The sequence below is a fragment of the Pleurodeles waltl genome, chromosome 2_2 (genome assembly GCF_031143425.1).
Source record: "Pleurodeles waltl isolate 20211129_DDA chromosome 2_2, aPleWal1.hap1.20221129, whole genome shotgun sequence".
NCBI lineage: Eukaryota > Metazoa > Chordata > Amphibia > Caudata > Salamandridae > Pleurodeles > Pleurodeles waltl.
Window position 1 is genome coordinate 142634530 of NC_090439.1, and position 22175 is coordinate 142656704.

Here is a 22175-nt window from a genome sequence, read left to right on the forward strand (position 1 = left end):
TTCCGCACCTAAAAAATAAATTACCCACCCCCACCCTAAGCCCTAAAAACAAAATACCCAAATCACCCATGCCTGCCCCTCAGATAAAAAATTGCCAAGCCCCCTCATCCACGCCAAGCCTTTAATCCACTCCCACCCTTAAAAACTACCCCCAGCTCTGCCCCAGTCCCACTTACCTCACTGTGTCCTCTCCGTAGGAAAATACCCTCTTTTTGCCATGGTTACCCCATTTCCTGCCTGATGTCAGTGTGCTTGACTGTGTTCACTGGGATCCTGCTAACCAGGACCCCAGTGACTATGCACTCTCTCCTCTAAATGTTGTTACTGCATACTGGTAACCCAGTATTTCACCCAAAATTGGCATACTGGTGCCCCCTTATGGGCTGGAGCATTTCTTTTGCCACCCATAGAGAGCCCATGCAAAGGCTTCTTCGGGACTGCCATTTCAGCCTCAGTGAAAAGGTGCATGCACCCTTTCACTGCCATTTACACTGCACCAGGACACTTATAAGTCTACCCTATAGCAGGCCCTCCAGCCCTGAGGGCAGGGTGTAGAGTACCTCTGTGTGAGGGCACCCCTGCACTAGCAGAGGTGCCCTCTATGACTTCCAGGACCATTTTCTCAGCCTTTGTGAGTGCAGGGACATCATTTAACATGTGTACTGGACCCATGTTCAGCAACATAATGGTAACTCCGGACATAGGTATGCTTGGTATCAAACATGTTGGAGTCATACCCCAATGCTTTTACAAGCATTGGTTGTATGATTCCATGCACTCTGAGGGCTCCTTAGAGGACCCTTAGTATTGCTAGCCTTCTGAGGGTTTCCTGGCAGCCCCAGCTGCTGCCACCTCTCAGAAAGGTTTCTGCCCTCCTGTTGATTGAGCAGCTCAATCCCAAGAAGGCAGAACAAAGGATTTCCTCTGGGAGAGGGGTGTTACACTATACAACTACAACAAAAAAGCAAAGGCGACTTCTGCAATATTGTATCTTCAGCTCCAGCCAGCAACTGCAACTGTTTCCCAGTCGTTCATCCTCACAGGACAGCCTGTCTTTAGCCTGCACCAGAAGCACAAAGGAATTTCCACTGGAGTGAAGGAATCACTCCCCAGCTTCAGCAGGCACCTTTCTGCAACCTTTCTTCTTCTGACAAGCTGCTTGCTCCCTGCATCACGGGTGGTAGACTGAAGTGGTCCCGACGGTCCTGACGTCCAGCTGTTCAACTTTGGTAGAGGTAAGAGCTTGCCTCCCGACGCAAGACAGTACCCCCGTGCACTGCATTTCTTTCAGTTGCCAAGGCTTGTTGGCATCCTTCCACAAAGTTCTTCATGCACCGTGCAGCTCTGGCCCCCAGCACTCTTTTCTGTGACGCACAGCTTCCTGCGTGGTTCTCCGGCAGTGTGGGACCCTTTTGTTGTAGTGCTGCGTGTGCCTACTTTTGCACCTTCTTTGTCCCCATACTTTGGGACTTCTGTGCATACTGCCTAGTCTTTTGAGGGCTCTCTGAGTTGCTGAGAGTCCTGGGTAGAGTCCACAAGGTCCCTCCTGGTCCCAGGCAGCACCAATTTTCCACTAATCATGTGCTTTCGTGTGCCAACGCTTGTTGGCAGAATCCAGCAATGCAAACCAGAATGCAATCATCCATCTGGTGTGGAACCTCATCTGCACCAACCAGGATCCGCATCTGTCTTCTTGGGTGCAGTACTGACTGTTGTTCTTCACCGGTGGTTCTTCTTTTGTACCTTCATCCAGGTTAGCAGGGGATCCTTTTTTCCCTGGACTCTCCTGTGCTTCTTGGACTTGGTCCCCTTCTTCCACCGGTCTTCAGATCCAGGAATCCTTCATTGGTGTCTTGCAGTCTCTTCTGGTTCTTGGGTTATCTTCTTTCTCTTGTTCTTGTGTGTTCTAGGAAAGTTACTGTGATTTACTCCTGGTTTCCTGGGCTCTGGGGTGGGTTCTATTACTTACATTTGGTGATTTCTAATACTTACTGTGCCCCTCTACACCCTATACTTGCCTAGGTGGGAAACTGACATTTGTGTTACACTTTCCTAGTATATGGGTTGTGTTCCCCTTAGGCCCATTTCTAACTAATGTGATTTTCACTAATTGCACTGTTTTCTAACTGTTTTCACAGATATTTCTGCATACAAGAGTATATAATTTGTGTATTACTTACCTCCTAAGGGAGTACAGCCTCTAAGGTATTTTTGGCATTTGTGTCATCAAAATAAAGTACCTTTATTTTTACAACACTGAGGCCCTCATTATGACCTTGGCGGGTGGCTTCACTCCCGCCGCGGTCATTATGAGATCCCCGCTGTGCCGGCGGGCGGAAACCTGGTTTCCGCCGGCCGGCCCAGCGGGGATCTCGGCCGCAACACAGGAGCCGGCTCCAAATGGAGCCAATGGTGTTGGGGCCGTGCGACAAGTGCATTTGCACCCGTCGCGCTTTTCACTATCTGCATAGCAGACAGTGAAAAGCTGCATGGGGCACTGTCAGGGGGCCCCTGCACTGCCCATGCCGCGACTCCCCGTACCACCAGCCTTTTCCTGGCAGTTCAAACCGCCAGGGAAAGGCTTGCGGTCGGGGTTTCGTAATCCCCTAAGCAGCGCTGCAAGCAACGCTGCCCAGGCGGATTAACACCACCGGGGCAAATGTGGCGGGAAACCGCCACGGTCAAGATACCCAGGATTGCACCACCAGCCTGTTGGCAGTGCAATCGCCAAAGCAGCCCTGGCGGTCTTTGACCGCCAGGGTTGTAATGAACCCCTGAGTGTTTTCTTTCATGTGTGTGAGTACTGTGTGACTACCAAGTTATTGCATGAGCTTTGCATGTCTCCTAGTTAAGCCTTGACTGGTTAGCTACAGCTACCTCTAGAGAGCCTGGCTTCTAGACACTGTTTACATTTGACTAATAAAGGATAACTGGACCTGGTATAAGGTGTAAGTACCTTAGGTACCTACTACAAACCAGGCCAGCCTCCTACACTCTCCTGATCCACTCTGCCTTTTTCAGTGCCTTAACCATGCATATGCGGAGATTGGCACATGCATGTTTAAGGCACAGAAAAAGGCAGTTGTTCCAGCAAACTTTGTTACGCTTGCGTGGTAAACATTTGCGTTGTTCACAACGTGTTGTTTAGGATGTTTCTCATGGTAGCCTGCTTGGATTAACAGACCACCACATCTGAGATTGCTTTTGAATAAAGCATTTTTTTGCAGTGCAGCCCATTTTCCTTAAAGCAAAACTGGATGAGTTCCATAATTTTTTTTAAAAGTTTTTCATGAAACTCATCATGACACCACTACCTGCTCTTCAAAAATGTTTTTGTATTAACATCCTCAAAAGAGAAGGGGATCCCTGGGGTCCATCTTCTCATTTGTGAACCCATTACCAACTCCTTTGATTTGTTTTTAGGAAGGGACACTGTTAGAAATGCGTTGACTCTAATTGGCAGTGGTTTGCACCCTGTCCATGTAGGGACCCTTACTTCTAGTCAGGGTAGGGGGCTTGCACAACTAAGATAACCCCTGCTCACCCCCTTAGTAGCTTGGCACGGGCAGCCAGGCTTATCTCAGAGGCAATGTGTAAAGTAGTTGTACATAACACACACAGTAACACAGTGAAAACACTACCGACACCACACCAGTTTTACATTATAATTTTTATCTAAACTAAACAAAACCAGAGCAACAAACTCCAACATGCAGAACTCAAAAGATGACTCTTTAAAGGTTTGATCAATTCTGTCCATAGGACTCTAAAGATGCAGGGATGTTACACACAGTACCTTTGGGTGCGTCAAAATCCAAGGCAGAAAAAGCTGCAAAGTAAGAAAGTATTGAAAAGCAGAGTGATGTGTCGGTTCCTGAGTCCACGAGGAGGCGATGTGTGAGTTTTGCTGCACACAGGAGAATTGTTGTGTTGAATACAGACAGTAAAGGGAAGCGAGGCATCAAGTTCTCCAGTGAGTACTTTCAAGGGCGAAGCATTGGAAACTTGGGCAATAGGTGTGATGCATGGGAATCCAGACACACTGGAAGTCAATGCGGCGGTATCAAACAGGCGCTGCATCAATTTCCTTAGCTGTTGTCCAACGATGCATTGAATCTTTCAGGCTCACAGCAGGGCCTGCTTCGGAGTCAGTGAGGGGGGCTCGGGCATCAGAGACACAGGGTGCTGGACTCGGGCGTCGGCCATTCTTTGTGCCACGCGGAGGTGCTGCATTGATTTCTTCAGGTCGCACAGCAGTGATGCATGGAAATTTCTCCCCACAGAGGTGCTGCATCAGAAATACAGGCGCTGGAGGAGCAATGCATCGATTTTGTATATTTTTGCAAGAGCACAGAACTGGAATGGGCACCACTTAGCAGGTCAGAGGTCCCAGCAGTGGAGTTTAGGGGTGCTGCAGGAGAAGTCATTCCTGGCCCTGAGACTTCCAACAGGAGGCAAGCACGCACAAGCCCTTGAGAACCTTCACAAGCAGGATACACAGAAAAGTCCAGTCCTCACCCTCTCCAACGCAGAAGCAGCCACTGCAGGCCAAGCCAACAAAGCAACAAACAGCAAAAAGGAAATATTCCTTCTTACAGCTCTTCAGTTCTTCTCCTTGGAAGAGTCTCCTGTTGATCCAGAAGTATTCTAAAAGTCTGTGGTTTTAGCTCCCCTTTTGGCATTTGAAGTATGCATACTTCAATTGAAAGTCTTTGGAGTTCACAAGATCCTGACTTGCCCTGGCTCCCGACACACTCCAGTGGGTTGGAGACAGCAATGTTAGAGGACAGGCACTGCCCTAGCCAGGTGTCAGTAACATCCCCTCCCACTAATCTGGTTCAGGAAGACCCATCAGCCAGTTGATGGGCCATCAGGATATGCAGGGCACACCTCAGTTTCCTGTGTTTGACTGTCTATAGAGTGTATGCACGACTAGTCCCTGTCAGTCTAAACCAGACATTGATTCCACAGGAAGGCAGAGACACAGAATGACAAAGCAAAAAAAATGCCCACTTTCTAAAGGTGGCATTTTCAAATACACAACTTAAAAACCACGTTCACTAAAAGATGTATCTTTGAGTTCTGAGTTCAGGGAACCCAAACTCAAAATCTCTATCCCATCTCAATTAAAAGCTACAATTGTAAGGTGTTACAAGGCAGCTCCAATGATAACCTATGGGAGAGATAGGCCTTGAATTTGGACATGTAAAACACACCAATACATGTTCTTCCTTTAACATACACTGCACCCTGCCCATGGGGCTAACTTGGGCCTACCTTAGGGATGCCTTACTTGCCTTGCCAGGTCCACATGGCAGTTTAAAACTGTACTCACAGACACTGCAGTGGCAGGTGTGAGCCGGTTTGCAGGGCTACTCAATTGGGTGGCCCAATCAGTGCTCCAGGCAAACAAACACAAATGCAGGCCCACTAGTAGCATTTGATTTACCAGCCTGGGCACACACAGTGCACTTCACTGGGTTTTACCAGTAGATCAAATATGCCAATCAAGGATAACCAATCATAATCACGTTTACACAGAGAGTACTTACACACTAACACCTTCTAAATATTGAATTGCAAATCCAAATTGCGATTCTGTAGAATCGTAGTTTGAGTTTTGTGTTTCAATATGAAAAAAGCATATTTAAGGTTGCAAACAGCAAGCATCAGGCTGTTTGTGAACTGGGCCATTTGCAACTTCAAAAATGTTTTGTACATCTGGCTCCAAATGAATACAAAAACCAAGGGGCATATTTATACTCTGTTTGCGCCGAATGTGCATCAAAATATTTTAGGAGGGGGCGGACCTTAAAAAACTGGCACCCAGCCTGATGTGCGCCGTTTTTTAACACCTGGGTGAGGGGAGACGTTAAGGGACCTGTGGGCTCATTTCCATGGTCTCTGACCACGGAAGCAGTCCACAGGTGCCCTTCCCTGCCCCCAGGGACAGCCCCTGCCACCCCCCACCCCAGGAGGACACCCATGGATGGGGGGAGCCATCCCAGGTAAGTACAGGTAACTTAAGGTAAGTATTTTTAAAAAAAATTGTAGTGGCATAGTGCACCATTTTTTGATGCACAACCCCCATTTTCCCCTACGCCAGTGCTGCCTGGTGAGAGTAATTTTTTACTCTGACCAGCCAACAGCGCCGGCTAACGTCAATCCATAAATAAAGTGCCCGTCTGGTGCATTGGAATGGCATTAGCCAGCGGTAAATTTTTTGACGCAAACCAGCGCCGGCGCTGGTTTGCGGCAAAAAGTATAAATATGGGCCCAAGACTTTTGATTCATTCCACATGATCAACTAAAGCTACCTAGAAATGCCATCATTGTGCCTTGTGTGTAAACATGAATGAAAAATTAAAACTTTTTACAAGCAGTAACAATACTTTCTGCGTTTAAACCTTAAAACACCTTGGGGGTCATTACAACATTGGCGGTAAAAGCCGCTTACCGCCGTGCAGAAGACCACCAATACATTGCTGCGGAATTCCGCCACAGCTATTATGACCCACATTTCGGAATCCGCCAAAATTCTGACACCCACACACGTCCGCCACACCAAAGGTCAGTGTTAAACTGGCGAAAACAAATCCTCCACCTCCACGCCAACAGAAACACGCCGCCGCGCTCAAAATACACACACATCTCCAAAAACACCACCACATTGGACAATTCCAAATACACACACCTGATACACATACACACACCACTCCCACACACCCAACACAATATAAAACACACACCCACATCACCCACAAACCCCTACGACCAAAAATTTGTCACGAAGGCCAGAGGGACAGCACAGATTAGACAATCCCACCACACAGAGGCACACAACACCATCACCCACACAACATCCACGCACAAAACACCACACACCACTACACATCACCACACTCATCACCAAATAGACTATCCCACACATCACCTACACAACCCCATGTAACGCCAAAGACACCCCTGCTTTTCCGAGGAGGAGCTCAGGGTCATGGTGGAGGAAAACGTACGGGTAGAGCCACAGCTATTTGGCTCACAGGTACAGCACACATCCATAGCCAGGAAGATGGAGCTATGGCGCAGAATAGTGGACAGGGTCAACGCTGTGGGACACAACCCAAGAAATCGGGAGGATATCAGGAAGAGGTGGAATGACCTACGGGGGAAGGTGCATTCAACGGTCTCCAGGCACAACATCGTGGTTCAGCGGACTGGCGGCGGACCCCCACCTCCTCCCCCACAACTAACAACATGGGAGGAGCAAGTCTTGACCATCATGCATCCTGAGGGCCTCGGAGGAGTCGGTGGAGGAATGGACACTGGTAAGTCAAATCTTAACTATCAGATCCCCCACCCTACCTTCATGCTATCACACACCCCCACCCCCTCCCCTATCACTCCAACTCCTCACTAATGTACTAATAACACAAACCACCCATCCCAACACCAAGCCCTGCATGACACAACTAAGCATGGAAACCCATCACGAAAGCATGGCCACTGCACATACCCATAACAACCCCCTAACCATCATCACACAAGCCCCCACACAGGAATGCTTGCACTGGGGTACATGCACACCCACCCATTGCACACCATCACACACACACATGCAATAATCATGCTCTTCTGCCCCTGCAGGATCACAAAGGACCGTCACCACACCGGAGGGTCCAGACATCTCCACTCCACCCACAGAAGAGGCCCACAGTGACGATAGCAGCTCTGCCCTACTGGAGCCTGATGACCAGCCCGGACCATCGTGGGCCTCAGGACAGTCGGTTCCCCTTGCACAGGCACAGCCCAACACTGACCTTCCACCCTCTGGTAACACCAGTACAGCACCCACCCAGCGGGCCCAATCCTCCGTACCCAGGACAGGTCAATCAGGATAACCCACCTCCCTACCAACAACAGGGACCTGGGGGCAGTGGTAGTGGGCACACGGTCCAGGGGACAGAGGCACAGGAACACAGGGGAACTGGGAGGGCTGCTGTGCGACAGGGGGCGGACAGGCCAAGGGAACCCACTCTCCACGAGGCCCTCTCCTCCATCATGGGAGCATACCACCACTCCCAGGACACGATGGCGACGGTCCTGGTCAAGTTTCAGGAGACCCAGCACCTGCAGGAGGAACAGTATTTGGGGTTCAGGGAGGAGCTCAGGACCATCAGCTCCGCCTTGGGCACCATCGTAGGGGTGCTGAAGGACATACAGCAGACCATGAGGGACACCGTGGCACTCCAAGGGGGCCCTGACACTAGCATGGACGATGAACTGCCCACCACCTCCGCCAGCGCTAGTGGACAAGACACCCTGCCACAGGACCACCACACCAGCACCCCACCCCCTGCAGACGGACAACCACCCCGCAAGCGGTCCCTGAGATCCAGGAACAGGACAGAGCAAGATGGCAAGACTCCGCCAGGAAATGAGACCACCCTGATTGTCCACCCACTGTCCCACTTTGTTACCCTGTCCATATTTAAACTGCCCCAGCTCCACTTCCTATGCCCATATGGGCAGTGCACCTGTGAGACTAATAGACTGGACTCTGCCATGGACATTCCTTCACCGTCACCCATCACCATTTTACAACCCCCCTCCATTTTTGAGCACTTAATAAACACCCTTCAACCACAAAACAATATGGAGTCAGTCTATGATTAAGTAAAATGTATTATCAATGAGAGTGTCAAAATGCGTTTCTAGTTTTAAAGGCAACATACCAATGTCACACATCACAAGTCCTTGAAGGATGCATGCAGATTACACACGTTGGTAACCATACCTATAAAACCGTAATGGAAAAAAACAACTCAGTTACCAAATAATCCCATGAAATTACACACAGGATAGAGGAAGACGTGTGACAGTGAATGTAATGGTAAAAATGAAAATGTTCTCACCTGTGTGCCACTGGAAATATTGCTGTATGACTGACTCCCTGTTGTCGTTGTCTTCTTCCTCAGCTTCCTCCTCATCACTGTCCACAGGCTCCACAGGCTCCACAGCTGCCATAAGACCGTCATCTGGACCATCCTCCTGCAGAAAAGGCACCTGGCGTCGCAAATCAAGACTGTGAAGCATCGAGCAGGCGATGATGATCTGGCACACCTTCTTCGGTGAGTAGAATAGGGAACCACCTGTCATATGGAGGCACCTGAACCTGGCCTTAAGGAGGCTGAAGGTGCGTTCGATCACCCTCCTAGTCCGCCAATGGGCCTCATTATAGCATTCCTCTGCCCTGGTCCTGGGATTCCTCACTGGGGTCAATAGCCAGGACAGGTTGGGGTAACCAGAGTCCCCTAATAGCCACACACGGTGCCTCTGGAGTTGACCCATCATATCAGGGATGCTGCTATTCCGCAGGATGTAGGTGTCATGCACTGAGCCAGGGAACATAGCATTAACCTGGGAGATGTACTGGTCTGCCAAACATACCATCTGTACATTCATCGAATAATAACTCTTCCTGTTCCTGTACACCTGTTCACTCCTGTGGGGGGGGACCAGAGCTACATGGGTCCCATCAATAGCACCTATGATGTTGGGGTTATGTCCAAGGGCATAGAAGTCACCTTTTACTGTAGGCAAATCTTACACCTCAGGGAAAATGATGTATCTCCTTACGTGTTTCAGCAGGGCAGATAACACTCTGGACAGCACGTTGGAAAACATAGGCTGGGACATCCCTGATGCCATGGTCACTGTTGTCTGAAAAGACCCACTTGCAAGGAAATGGAGCACTGAAAGCACCTGCACGTCAGGGGGGATTCTAGTGGAATGACAGATTGGTGACATCAGGTCTGGCTCCAACTGGGTACATAGTTCCTGGATTGTGGCACGGTCAAACCTGTAGGTGACGATTAAATGTTGCTCCTCCATTGTCAACAGGTCCACCAGCGGTCGGTACACCGGAGGATTCCGTCATCTTCTCAAATGTCCCAGCTGACAGCACCTAGGAAGGACAACAGCGACGATCGAGTCAATTTTTTTCCAGGTCTATACCCACAGTTACACAGAAGACGACACCAAACACAAAACCCTTCCTGTATGTGTGTTGAGTGTAGGCCTAGCTATGTGTGACGCAGAAGTAAATGAAGCCATGTTGGCCCCTGAAATGGCGGCTGCCTGACCTCTAAACTGGGACAATGGGATTGTGGGGTAACTGCGTTGCAGTTGCACACCGTCGCGGTAGGCGGTCGTAGACCACGGCGCAATGCTGCATTGGTTAACATTGGACCCTATGGGTCCCAGGAGCCAATGAACAGGTGCACCGGCGGTGATGATACGCACCGCCGCAGACGTCACCGCCATTGTCTATCTGTTCAATCACTAGATACCTGATCTTCGACAGGAGAGGACCTACACTGCAAGTGCTGCTGTGACCTCGGTCTGGAAGCGACGATGGCTGCTGCGTCTGGGGAAAGGGCCCCTGCCTTCACTGCTCAGGAGTTGAAGAAACTGGTAGACGGGGTCCTCCCCAGTACACGCTACTCTGCGGTCTTCCAGACCAACAGGTTAGTACACAGGGAGCATGTTGTATGGGCTAGGCCTGGGTGGAGAGGGCTGGTTGTAAGAGGGAAGGGGGCAGAGTTCAGGGACCATGAATGCAAGTGAATGAATGGGCCACATGGCTAGGGTAGGGAGGGGGGCCACTCACATCAACGGTGCAGTTGTTAATGACTTCGCTTCTTCCCTTGTGCATGTCATGTAGGTCAGCGCCCACCAGAAGAAGGACATTTGCCGTGCCATCGCCAAGGACGTCTGGACCCTGGGGGTCCACCAGAGACGGGGCACCCACTGCCGTAAAAGATGGGAGGACATTCGCCGCTGGAGCAAGAAAACGGCGGAGGCTCAGCTGGGGATGGCCTCCCAACGTGGGAGGGGTGCCCGTCATCCCATGACCTCCCTGATGTCCATGGTCCTGGCGGTGGACTACCCTGAGTTGGATGGGCGCTTGAGGGCATCACAGCAGACACAAGGGGGTGAGTACTCTCTCATTCTGCGGACTTTGGGCGCAGTGGAGGGGTCTGGGTGGGGGGGGCGGCCTGTGGGTGTACCTAGGCCAGGCAGAAATACGTAGACTAGGCCCCTCCGTAATGTAGGCCATGTGCCACTCTACCCCACCGCAGTAGAGTGCCAAGTACAGGTATAGATGCCCCTGTGGCATCCATGTGTGCAGATGTCCACCATAGCCATGTAGGCCAGATCCCAGAAATTGCATCTGCAGAGGCCAGGAGCACGGCGTAGTGCAGGGGGCTGCTGTGTCTGTATTGTCCGCCAACGGTAGCGGTATGTGTATTGCTACATGCACTACATGCAAGATAAACAGTGGTACAGGGTGTGGACCATTGGCCTCTGCTTCCTTTTTGGTTCACGACTCCATTTTGTAGAGTCTGGTTCTGTGCGTAAGGCACTGTTCTGTGTTTTTCCACAAGCTTCGGCAAGCTGCAGGGTGGGGTGTTTTTCTGCTCAACTTCGCTCCATCTGCCTGATACGAAGAGTACTATTTACATTCCACGAGCTGTCAGTTAGGACAACAGGGGGGTGCGCCTCTACTCAAGGAGGAATGCAAGCTTCACCTTGGAGCCCTCTTCTGGGAACTTGGCCCGTTCCAAGGAGACGTCTCGAAGGGTGAACAAGGTACCGCCGATTGCACAATTTGTAAAGGAGGGTGTCTTTTTCTAGAAAAGACTCCTGGGCGTTAGTAAATACGATAAAGGTCAGGAGTCTGGATGGACTGGTTTAGGAACTCTCTTCTGGGTTGGACTCAACGCCAGGAGGACTGATTGTCCCGAAGGAGGCTCCCTGTGCCAGCCGATTTGGGTTCCCCCGCTTTGTGTACGGCGGAGGGATGCAGACTCTCTTTTCGGTGAAGCTTTTCAATTTATGAGCACTGAAGCATATTGTGTGTGTGCATGTGTAATATGCACTTATTCTTGCAGTCATTTTCGTGTTATTCTTCATGATATCACAGAGTGTTTATTCTCATGTTATTTTTCATGATATATTAGTGTGGTCAGTTTTGCTATATGAGAGCTTGCCCCATAAATAAACCTGATTATTCTACCTACCAAGGTGTGTAAGAGTGATTGTTTCACCTTGTGCCCTAAACTATCCTGAAGTGAATAGTTCTGTTATTCTGAAGGGTGAAGCAACACACATTGGTGTAATCGTTTGCAGGATTCGAAAGGAAAAAAAAGGAAAATGTTTCATAAGATCAAAGCGAGTTCCAAGGCAAGTTCTCATGTATCAAATCCAGACATAGAAATACCGGGGTGGGAAACTGCCCCGTATAAACTTTTAGCTCAGGAATGGTCACGTTGTGCTGGTTTGTGTGAAAATTGGAATGCGTGTATGTTGAATGCAGAACCTGAAGATGTTCTTACATGTTTACACAAAGTGTCAATTGACATGGGAAAAAAGATTTGTACGTTAGGGAGGCGAGGCTGGATCTTGCTCTCTGCGTACAGAAAGTTACATGAAAAATGTTTACAGTTACGGAAAGACCACGAGCAGCTGGAGAAGGAGTTAGTAGAAGCCCGAAATTCCTCTACCATGTTAGTTTGTCAAAATAAATTGTTAAGTGATAAGCTTGAAATGTACCAGCTGGTTGCAGAGAGAACGGCCGTTAGCGTCGCTCAATATAAACACAAGAAACGAAGAGGGAAAGTTAATAAAAAGAAGGTACATTTAGCTATCTCTCAGGCAGGATTAGCCTTTGACCCTGAATTTTGGGATGGAAACATCTGGGATACGTCCGATTTTTCAGATGAGTCGGGGGTGATAACTGTCAAGATGTGAGACAGGAAAAGATAGAGCGCAGGAATGTTGTCCGTGCACAGCCAATATTTCGGCGAAAGTTACAGCATAGCCCAGCTAACCCCGGAGGGCTGATGCTGGACGCTCTGGAGGATTACACACAGCAAGAACTAAGTGATGTGATAGACAGATTTCGACAGAGGTCTGGGGAAACATTGCTTACGTGGATGGTGCGAGTGCATGATATGGGGGGTCAGGGGGTCCAATTAGATCACGGTGACGCCCCGAGGCTTTGTATGTTAAGTACGGACCCGGTTATCCAAAATGAGTTTAGGACTTATCCAGGGAATGGTCCCATGACCAATCTGTTGGAGTTAGCGGCGCAAGGGTGTGCTCAGAAGTATCCGACAGAGTCAGACTGGCCACCTAATGATAAACCTTGGTATACTTTGAGAGATGCAGTACAGAGATTGAAGGAGGAAGGGATGAAAACAGCTATCTTTCTAGGTAATGCTCATAATTTGATGAATGGAATTTTAAATGAGTCTGTGCGAAACCGGCTGATTAGGTCCGCTCCTCCTGCATACAAGCATGTTATCATGACTTTGTTGATTAATCAGACTGGTAACCCACTGTCTCAGGTGGTAGAAGCGGTGCGGAAGTTAAGTGATTTAGGGGAGTGGGCTAAGCCAGAGAGGAATTCACGGTCTGAGAATCGTACTGATAACAACAGGGTGACAAGGCGGGACATGTTTCTGGCCTTGCTGCGAGATGGGGTGGCCAGGGATGAAATTGATGGGATAACCACCAAGGACATGTGGGAGATGTACCGCAAACGCGGTTTGGATAAAAAGGAAGGGAGCAGGAAGGGGAACAAGAAAGATAACAAACTGGTGAACCAGAGAAAGGCAGGATGGGAGGAGCGCGAGGATGAACAGGGAGAGAGAGAGAGAGAGACCAGCAGTAGAGAGAGATCCCCAGATAATGGAGATTGGGAGCAAGAGCACCGAGGCTCAGAGGGAACCCGGAGCAGAGAGAGAGACCGGGAACAGACAGGTCCAGAGAAAACTCGAGGCAGGGAGTGGGAGAGGGAGCTGGTAAGCTCAGAAAGGTTGCGAAGCAGAGACAGGGAGGAGGAGTTCCCTGAAAATTACCGCAGACTGTATCCAGATCTGACTTGGGCAGACTCCGATGTGCGCAGAGTAAAAATAGACTAGGAAACAGGTCAAACTCTGGTGCAGGGATGGGCTCGCAAAGATAACAGACCACATGTCAAAGTGGAAATTTATTGGAAACGTGGAAATGTTCAAAAAGTTCGAGCCCTTGTTGACACCTGAGCGGAGGCCTCTTTAATTCATGGAAACCCAAGAAAATTCAAGGGACAGTACTTCACCATTACGGGATTGGGCGGAAAGGAAACCCCTGCAGTGCGGTTATATGACGGAACACCGAATCTTAAACTACTACTAACCTTAACAACGAGGTCGGAACACCGACCTCGTCTTTACTACTAATGATTTTACCACGAATGCCTTAACAACGATATTTCGTTGTAAAGGCATTCCTGATAAAATCATTAGCAATAGGCACCATTCACCCTATATCCCTCACCCCACCCCCATGACCCCCCACCCACTCCCCAAAACCAAAAACGCCCCACCCCCCAACCCCACCCTAAAACCTAAAACCCCCTGATCCCCCCACTGTAGGAGGCTGGACTGGCTTGTAGTGAGTACCAAGGGGTACTTGCACCTTGCACCAGGCCCAGTTATCCCTTATTAGTGTATAGGGTGTCTAGCAGCTTAGGCTGATAGATAATGGTAGCTTAGCAGAGCAGCTTAGGCTGAACTAGGAGACGTGTGAAGCTACTACAGTACCACTTAGTGTCATATGCACAATATCATAAGAAAACACAATACACAGTTATACTAAAAATAAAGGTACTTTATTTTTATGACAATATGCCAAAGTATCTTAGAGTGTACCCTCAGTGAGAGGATAGGAAATATACACAATAGCAAAAATAAGCAGTATAGTCTTAGAAAACAGTGCAAACAATGTATAGTTACAATAGGATGCAATGGGGAAACATAGGGATAGGGGCAACACAAACCATATACTCCAAAAGTGGAATGCGAACCACGAATGGACCCCAAACCTATGTGACCTTGTAGAGGGTCGCTGGGACTATTAGAAAATAGTGAGAGTTAGAAAAATAACCCTCCCCAAGACCCTGAAAAGTGAGTGCAAAGTGCACTAAAGTTCCCCTAAGGACAAAGAAGTCGTGTTAGAGGAATAATGCAGGAAAGACACAAACCAGCAATGCAACAACTGTGGATTTCCAATCTAGGGTACCTGTGGAACAAGGGGACCAAGTCCAAAAGTCACAAGCAAGTCGGAGATGGGCAGATGCCCAGGAAATGCCAGCTGCGGGTGCAAAGAAGCTTCTACTGGACAGAAGAAGCTGAGGTTTCTGCAGGAACGAAAAGGGCTAGAGACTTCCCCTTTGGTGGATGGATCCCTCTCACCGTGGAGATTCGTGCAAAAGTGTTTTTCCGCTGAAAGAATGCCAACAAGCCTTGCTAGCTGCAAATCGTGCGGTTAGCGTTTTTGGACGCTGCTGAGGCCCAGGAGGGACCAGGAGGTCGCAAATTGGACCAGCAGAGAGAGGAGATGTCGAGCAAGACAAAGAGCCCTCTCTGAAGCAGTTAGCACCCGTAGAAGTGCCAGAAACAGGCACTACAAAGATGTGTGAAACGGTGCTCGCCGAAGTTGCACAAAGGAGTCCCACGTCGCCGGAGACCAACTTAGAAAGTTGTGCAATACAGGTTAGAGTGCCGTGGAACCAGGCTTTGCTGTGCACAAAGGATTTCTGCCGGAAGTGCACAGGGGCCGGAGTAGCTGCAAAAGTCGCCGTTCCCAGCAATGCAGCCCAGCGAGGTGAGGCAAGGACTTACCTCCACCAAACTTGGACTGAAGAGTCACTGGACTGTGGGGGTCACTTGGACAGAGTCGCTGGATTCGAGGGACCTCGCTCGTCGTGCTGAGAGGAGACCCAAGGGACCGGTAATGCAGCTTTTTGGTGCCTGCGGTTGCAGGGGGAAGATTCCGTCGACCCACGGGAGATTTCTTCTGAGCTTCTGGTGCAGAGAGGAGGCAGACTACCCCCACAGCATGCACAAGCAGGAAAACAGTTGAGAAGGCGGCAGGATCAGCGTTACAGAGTTGCAGTAGTCGTCTTTGCTACTATGTTGCAGGTTTGCAGGCTTCCAGCGCGGTCAGCAGTCGATTCCTTATCAGAAGGTGAAGAGAGAGATGCAGAGGAACTCGGCTGAGCTCATGCATTCGTTATCTAAAGTTTCCCCAGAGACAGAGACCCTAAATAGCCAGAAAAGAGGGTTTGGCTACCTAGGAGAGAGGATAGGCTAGCAACACCTGAAGGAGCCTATCACAAGGAGTCTCTGACGTCACCTGGTGGCACTGGCCACTCAGAGCAGTCCAGTGTGCCAGCAGCACCTCTGTTTCCAAGATGGCAGAGGTCTGGAGCACACTGGAGGAGCTCTGGACACCTCCCAGGGGAGGTGCAGGTCAGGGGAGTGGTCACTCCCGTTTCCTTTGTCCAGTTTCGCGCCAGAGCAGGGCTAAGGGGTCCCCTGAACCGGTGTAGACTGGCTTATGCAGAATTGGGCACCTCTGTGCCCAACAAAGCATTTCCAGAGGCTGGGGGAGGCTACTCCTCCCCTGCCTTCACACCATTTTCCAAAGGGAGAGGGTGTCACACCCTCTCTCAGAGGAAGTTCTTTGTTCTGCCATCCTGGGCCAGGCCTGGTTGGACCCCAGGAGGGCAGATGCCTGTCTGAGGGGTTGGCAGCAGCAGCAGCTGCAGTGAAACCCCAGGAAGGGCAGTTTGGCAGTACCAGGGTCTGTGCTACAGACCACTGGGATCATGGGATTGTGCCAACTATGCCAGGATGGCATAGAGGGGGCAATTCCGTGATCATAGACATGTTACATGGCCATATTCGGAGTTACCATTGTGAAGCTACATATAGGTAGGGACCTATATGTAGTGCACGCGTGTAATGGTGTCCCCGCACTCACAAAGTTCAGGGAATTGGCTCTGAACAATGTGGGGGCACCTTGGCTAGTGCCAGGGTGCCCACACACTAAGTAACTTTGCACCTAACCTTTACCAGGTAAAGGTTAGACATATAGGTGACTTATAAGTTACTTAAGTGCAGTGTAAAATGGCTGTGAAATAACGTGGACGTTATTTCACTCAGGCTGCAGTGGCAGGCCTGTGTAAGAATTGTCAGAGCTCCCTATGGGTGGCAAAAGAAATGCTGCAGCACATAGGGATCTCCTGGAACCCCAATACCCTGGGTACCTCAGTACCATATACTAGGGAATTATAAGGGTGTTCCAGTAAGCCAATGTAAATTGGTAAAATTGGTCACTAGCCTGTTAGTGACAATTTGAATGAAATGAGAGAGCATAACCACTGAGGTTCTGGTTAGCAGAGCCTCAGTGAGACAGTTAGGCACTACACAGGGAACACATACATATAGGCCACAAACTTATGAGCACTGGGGTCCTGACTAGCAGGGTCCCAGTGACACATAACAAACATACTGAAAACATAGGGTTTTCACTATGAGCACTGGGCCCTGGCTAGCAGGATCCCAGTGAGACAGTGAAAACACCCTGGCATACACTCACAAACAGGCCAAAAGTGGGGGTAACAAGGCTAGAAAGAGGCTACTTTCTCACACCCACCCACTCCCCAAAACCAAAAACGCCCCACCCCCCCAACCCCACCCTAAAACCTAAAACCCCCGACCCCCCACCCCCTCCCCAAAACCAAAAACGCCCTGCCCCCCAACCCCACTCCAAAACCTAAAAGCCCCTGACCCCCACCCCCTCCCCAAAACCTAAAACCCCCCACTTACCTGATTCGTCACCTTGTCATCTGCGTCGTCCTCCTCAGCCGACTCCCTTGTTTGTACCTTAACCATGCATGTTCGTTGTTCAGGACATGCGTGGTTAAGGCACAAAATAACGAAGTCGTGGTTAAAGAAAGCGTTGTTCCGCTTTCGTTAACCAGGACTTCGTTATAAAAAATTCGGCATAAAGGTTGTTTACCCTGCAGTGCAGATAGTGGTCCCCATGAAAATAGGGGCAGTCCCAAAGAGAGAATACACTGTCTTGATTGTGCCCATTCCCGAGTACATTATTGGGATTGATATTCTGAAAGGGATGACCCTGCATTTGAAAGATGGATGTTATCAATTTGGTTCCAAAAGATTTATATCAATAGCCGCCGTGAGGGTGGGGCTGTTGAAGATTCCTCCAGTAACACTTCCCCAAGCCACTAAGGTGATTCAAATAAAACAGTAAAGAATACCGGGAGGACATGAAGAGATTAGCCAGACTATACATGACTTACTGGAGGCTGGGGTAATAATTCCCATCACTACTGCGTGGAATAATGCCCTCTGGCCTGTTTGCAAAAGTGATAACAGTTGGAGGATTTGCATTGATTATCGCCACTTGAATAAATATACCCCTCCTTTGACTGCGGCGGTCCCAGACACTGTTACCTTGATTGAAAACATACAGAAACACAGTGGGACTTGGTATGCCACAATTGACATTGCCAATGCGTTCTTTACGATACCAATAGCTACTGAAAGCCAGCCTCAGCTGGCATTCCAGTGGGCGGGGCGCCAGTACACCTTCTGTAGATTGCCCATGGGGTATTTACATAGCCCCACTATCTGTCACCGGCTGGTGGCAGAGCATTTGGATGAAGTACCAGTGGTTCCCGGAGTGCAAATTTCCCACGACATACATGATGTGATGATGCAGGGAGAGACACAAGAACAGGTGCAGATTCAGCTAGACAGGGTGGTGGAACATTTGCAGGATAAAGGGTGGGAGATTAACCCTGAGAAAGTGCAGGGACCGTCTCAGAGCGTGAAATTTTTGGCCATTCAGTGGAATCTGGGACACAGAGAAGGGTTGCCAAAAGTGAAACAAAAAATCAAAGAATTTGCAGTGCTGCGAAACCGGAAGGAAGCCCAGAGGTTTATTGAACTATTCGGGTATTGGAGACAGCATATACCCCATTTGTCTCAGATTTTGGCCCCATTGTACAAAGTTACACGTAAGAACAATGCGTTTGAATGGGGAGAGCAGGAGCAGCGCATGTTTGAATTGGCGAAAGACGCCATTCAGCATGCTTTGGATTTGTGGCCAATTCGGGAGGGAGACACCGAGCTGAATGTGACAGTCCAGGGGCTGCATGCTAATTGGAGTTTATGGCAAAAACAAGGAAGAAAGAGGGTGCCCCTGGGATTTTGGACAAAGAAGTTACCTGAGGCAGGAGAGCAGTATACTCCCTTTGAGAAGCAGCTGTTGGCTTGCTATTGGGCTCTGGTCGATACCGAGCAAATTACATTGGGACATAGGCCCTCATTCTGACCCTGGCGGTTTGAAACCGCCAGGGCAGAGGGCAGAGGAAGCACCGCCAACAGGCTGGCGGTGCTTCCTGGCCAATTCTGACCGCAGTGGTAAAGCCGCGGTCAGAAAAGGGAAACCGGCGGTTTTCCGCCGGTTTTCCCCTGGCCAAAGGAATCCTCCATGGCGGCGCTGCAAGCAGCGCCGCCATGGGGATTCCGACCCCCTTCCCGCCAGCCTGTTCCTGGCAGTTTACACCACCAGGAAGAGGCTGGCGGGAACGGGTGTCGTGGGGCTCCTGGGGGCCCCTGCACTGCCCATGCCACTGGCATGGGCAGTGCAGGGGCCCCCTAACAGGGCCCCATTAAGATTTTCAGTGTCTGCTTGGCAGACACTGAAAATCGCGACGGGTGCAACTGCACCCGTCGCACCCCAGCAAAACCGCTGGCTCCATTCGGAGCCGGCTTCATCTTTGCTGGGGCTTTCCCGCTGGGCCGGCGGGCGATCTTTTGAAGATCGCCCGCCGGCCCAGCGGGAAAGTTAGAATGCTCCCCGCGGTCATTTGACCGCGGGGCGGTGTTTGGGTGGTTTCCGCCCAGCGGGCGGCGCCCGCCGCCCGCCGGGGTCGGAATGACCCCCATAATGTGATTTTGAGGCCTGAGATCCCCATTATGCAGTGGGTGGTGAGTTCTCCCAAGACTCATATTATTGGGCATGCACAGGAAGCCAGCATTATAAAATGGAAATGGTATGTCCAAGACAGGGCACGAGCGGGTCCAAAAGGAACCGCGGTTTTGCATGAGCAGGTAGCGCAGGCTCCAGTGGAGAATTCAGAAATGTTGCACGATGTACCTCCGGTGTGTGAATCCCCGGTAGGGTGGGGCCAGCCGTTCGCAGACTTGTCTGCAGATGACAAAAAACATGTGTGGTTCACAGATGGTTCAGCAAAATATGTTGGAGCGAAAAGGCACTGGAAAGCAGTGTCCTATAATCCTGTTACAAAGAAGCTTTTAACAACTACAGGACATGGAAGAAGTAGCCAGTTTGCAGAGATTTATGCCGTGTATCAAGCTTTGAAACAAGAGCTACCCGGAAAATGTCACATTTATACAGATTCCTGGTCTACCGCCAATGGGTTAGCCACTTGGCTTCCCACGAGGCATGCACATCAGTACAAAATCCATACCAAAGAGGTATGGGGGAAGGAGTTATGGCAGGAGATCTGGGAGATGTTACCTCAAAGCACCGTGACTGTCTATCATGTGGACGCTCACTGTCCAACTGATTCATTAGACCGATGGTTCAATTGTCTTGCAGACGATCGAGCCAAGATTCAAGAGGCTGAAGTGGAGGCGCAGAATTCTGATTTGGTGGGAATGGCTAAATGGGCACACCAGAAATGCGGATATCTTGGAGAAAAGGCTACTCACAGGTGGGCAGAGATTAGAGGGGTGCATCTTCCCCTAGATTTAATTAAAACAGCAATCATTGAATGTCCCATTTGTCAGCATACACAGCACAGACCGGTCCCACAGGTGGTGAGAGGCCAGCTAGCAGAGGAAAATTGCCAGGACAGATATGGCAGATTGATTACATTGGACCAATGCCAGTGAGCAGAGGGTGTCAGTATGCCTGCACAGTGGTAGACACTTACTCTGGTTAACTCATAGCCTTTCCCTGCAAGCGCGCAACTCAGCAGAGCACCCTGAAAACATTAGATCTGTTGATTCTGTACTATGGGGTGCCACTCCAGATTCAAAGTGATAACGCCAGCCACTTCAAGGGCAGACTAATGCAGGACTATTGTGCACAACACAACATTGGGTGGATTTTTCACATACCTTACTACCCACAAGCAGCGGGACTGATTGAGAGAATGAATGGGTTGTTGAAAGAACAATTACGCAAACTGTCTGATGGGACACTGAAGGGGTGGAGGGATAATTTGTACGATGCTTTGCAAATTGTAAACAACCGACCCCTTACGAATGCCGAGACACCTCTCATGAGAATGCTCACACCTGCTTTACAGATTAATCCGTTTACAGCAAGCAATACCATTGTGTATTGGGAAACAGCTCCAGGAGCTTTGGCCCCATATCGAGCTACACCAGAATCTGCAGGACTTGACCTGCATGCTTTACACATGCATCGATTGAAGCCTAGAGACATCACTCTGATTGAAACAGGGTTGGGAATTCAGATTCCCCCTGAGCATTACGGTCTGATCTCCCCTCGATCTGGGCTTGCAATGAGAGGCATCCAAGTTTTAGGAGGTGTGATAGATGCAGACTACCAAGGCGAGTTAAAAGTCATTCTCTTGAACAGTGGTGACACAGACCTAGTGGTGCAACCCGGTGATCGCGTTGCCCAAATTGTCATCATGCCGGTTTATGGAGGTGTTGTTAAGAAGGGGAGCGCCCCAGCCCTTCTCACTGTAAGAGGCAAAGGAGAGTTCGGATCTACTGACAAGAACCCAGACACCAAAGTGTGGATTGAATCCCCAAATAACCCTCCTCAACCCGCTGATGTCATCGCCACTGGACCAGACAATGTCCTGGTAGTTATGCGACCTGGTCAAGACAAATGGGAACATGTTCCCGCTGACAAATGCTATTTGCGAGAATGATAATACGTGTTTTGTCTTTTGTTCTTTTCAGATCATCCTGTGGAGTGCCTGTGCAATGAGTGTGGTGTATGGAGCCCTTTCGGGAGACTCCACCGGAGAGCGGGAGGGGCTCATAGCCCAAAAATTCAACCGTCAGCCGCAGATGCCTACGCTACTGCATCAACCGAACAATGTTTGGATTCATCTGGCACAGGAAGTGCTGAATATATCTCATTTCTGTATGAGTAACATGCAAAGCGTTCAAGATCTGATTACCACTTTTCTAGTGGCGGTGCAAACTCCTGCTGCGGTATTACTGCACATCTTTAACAATACA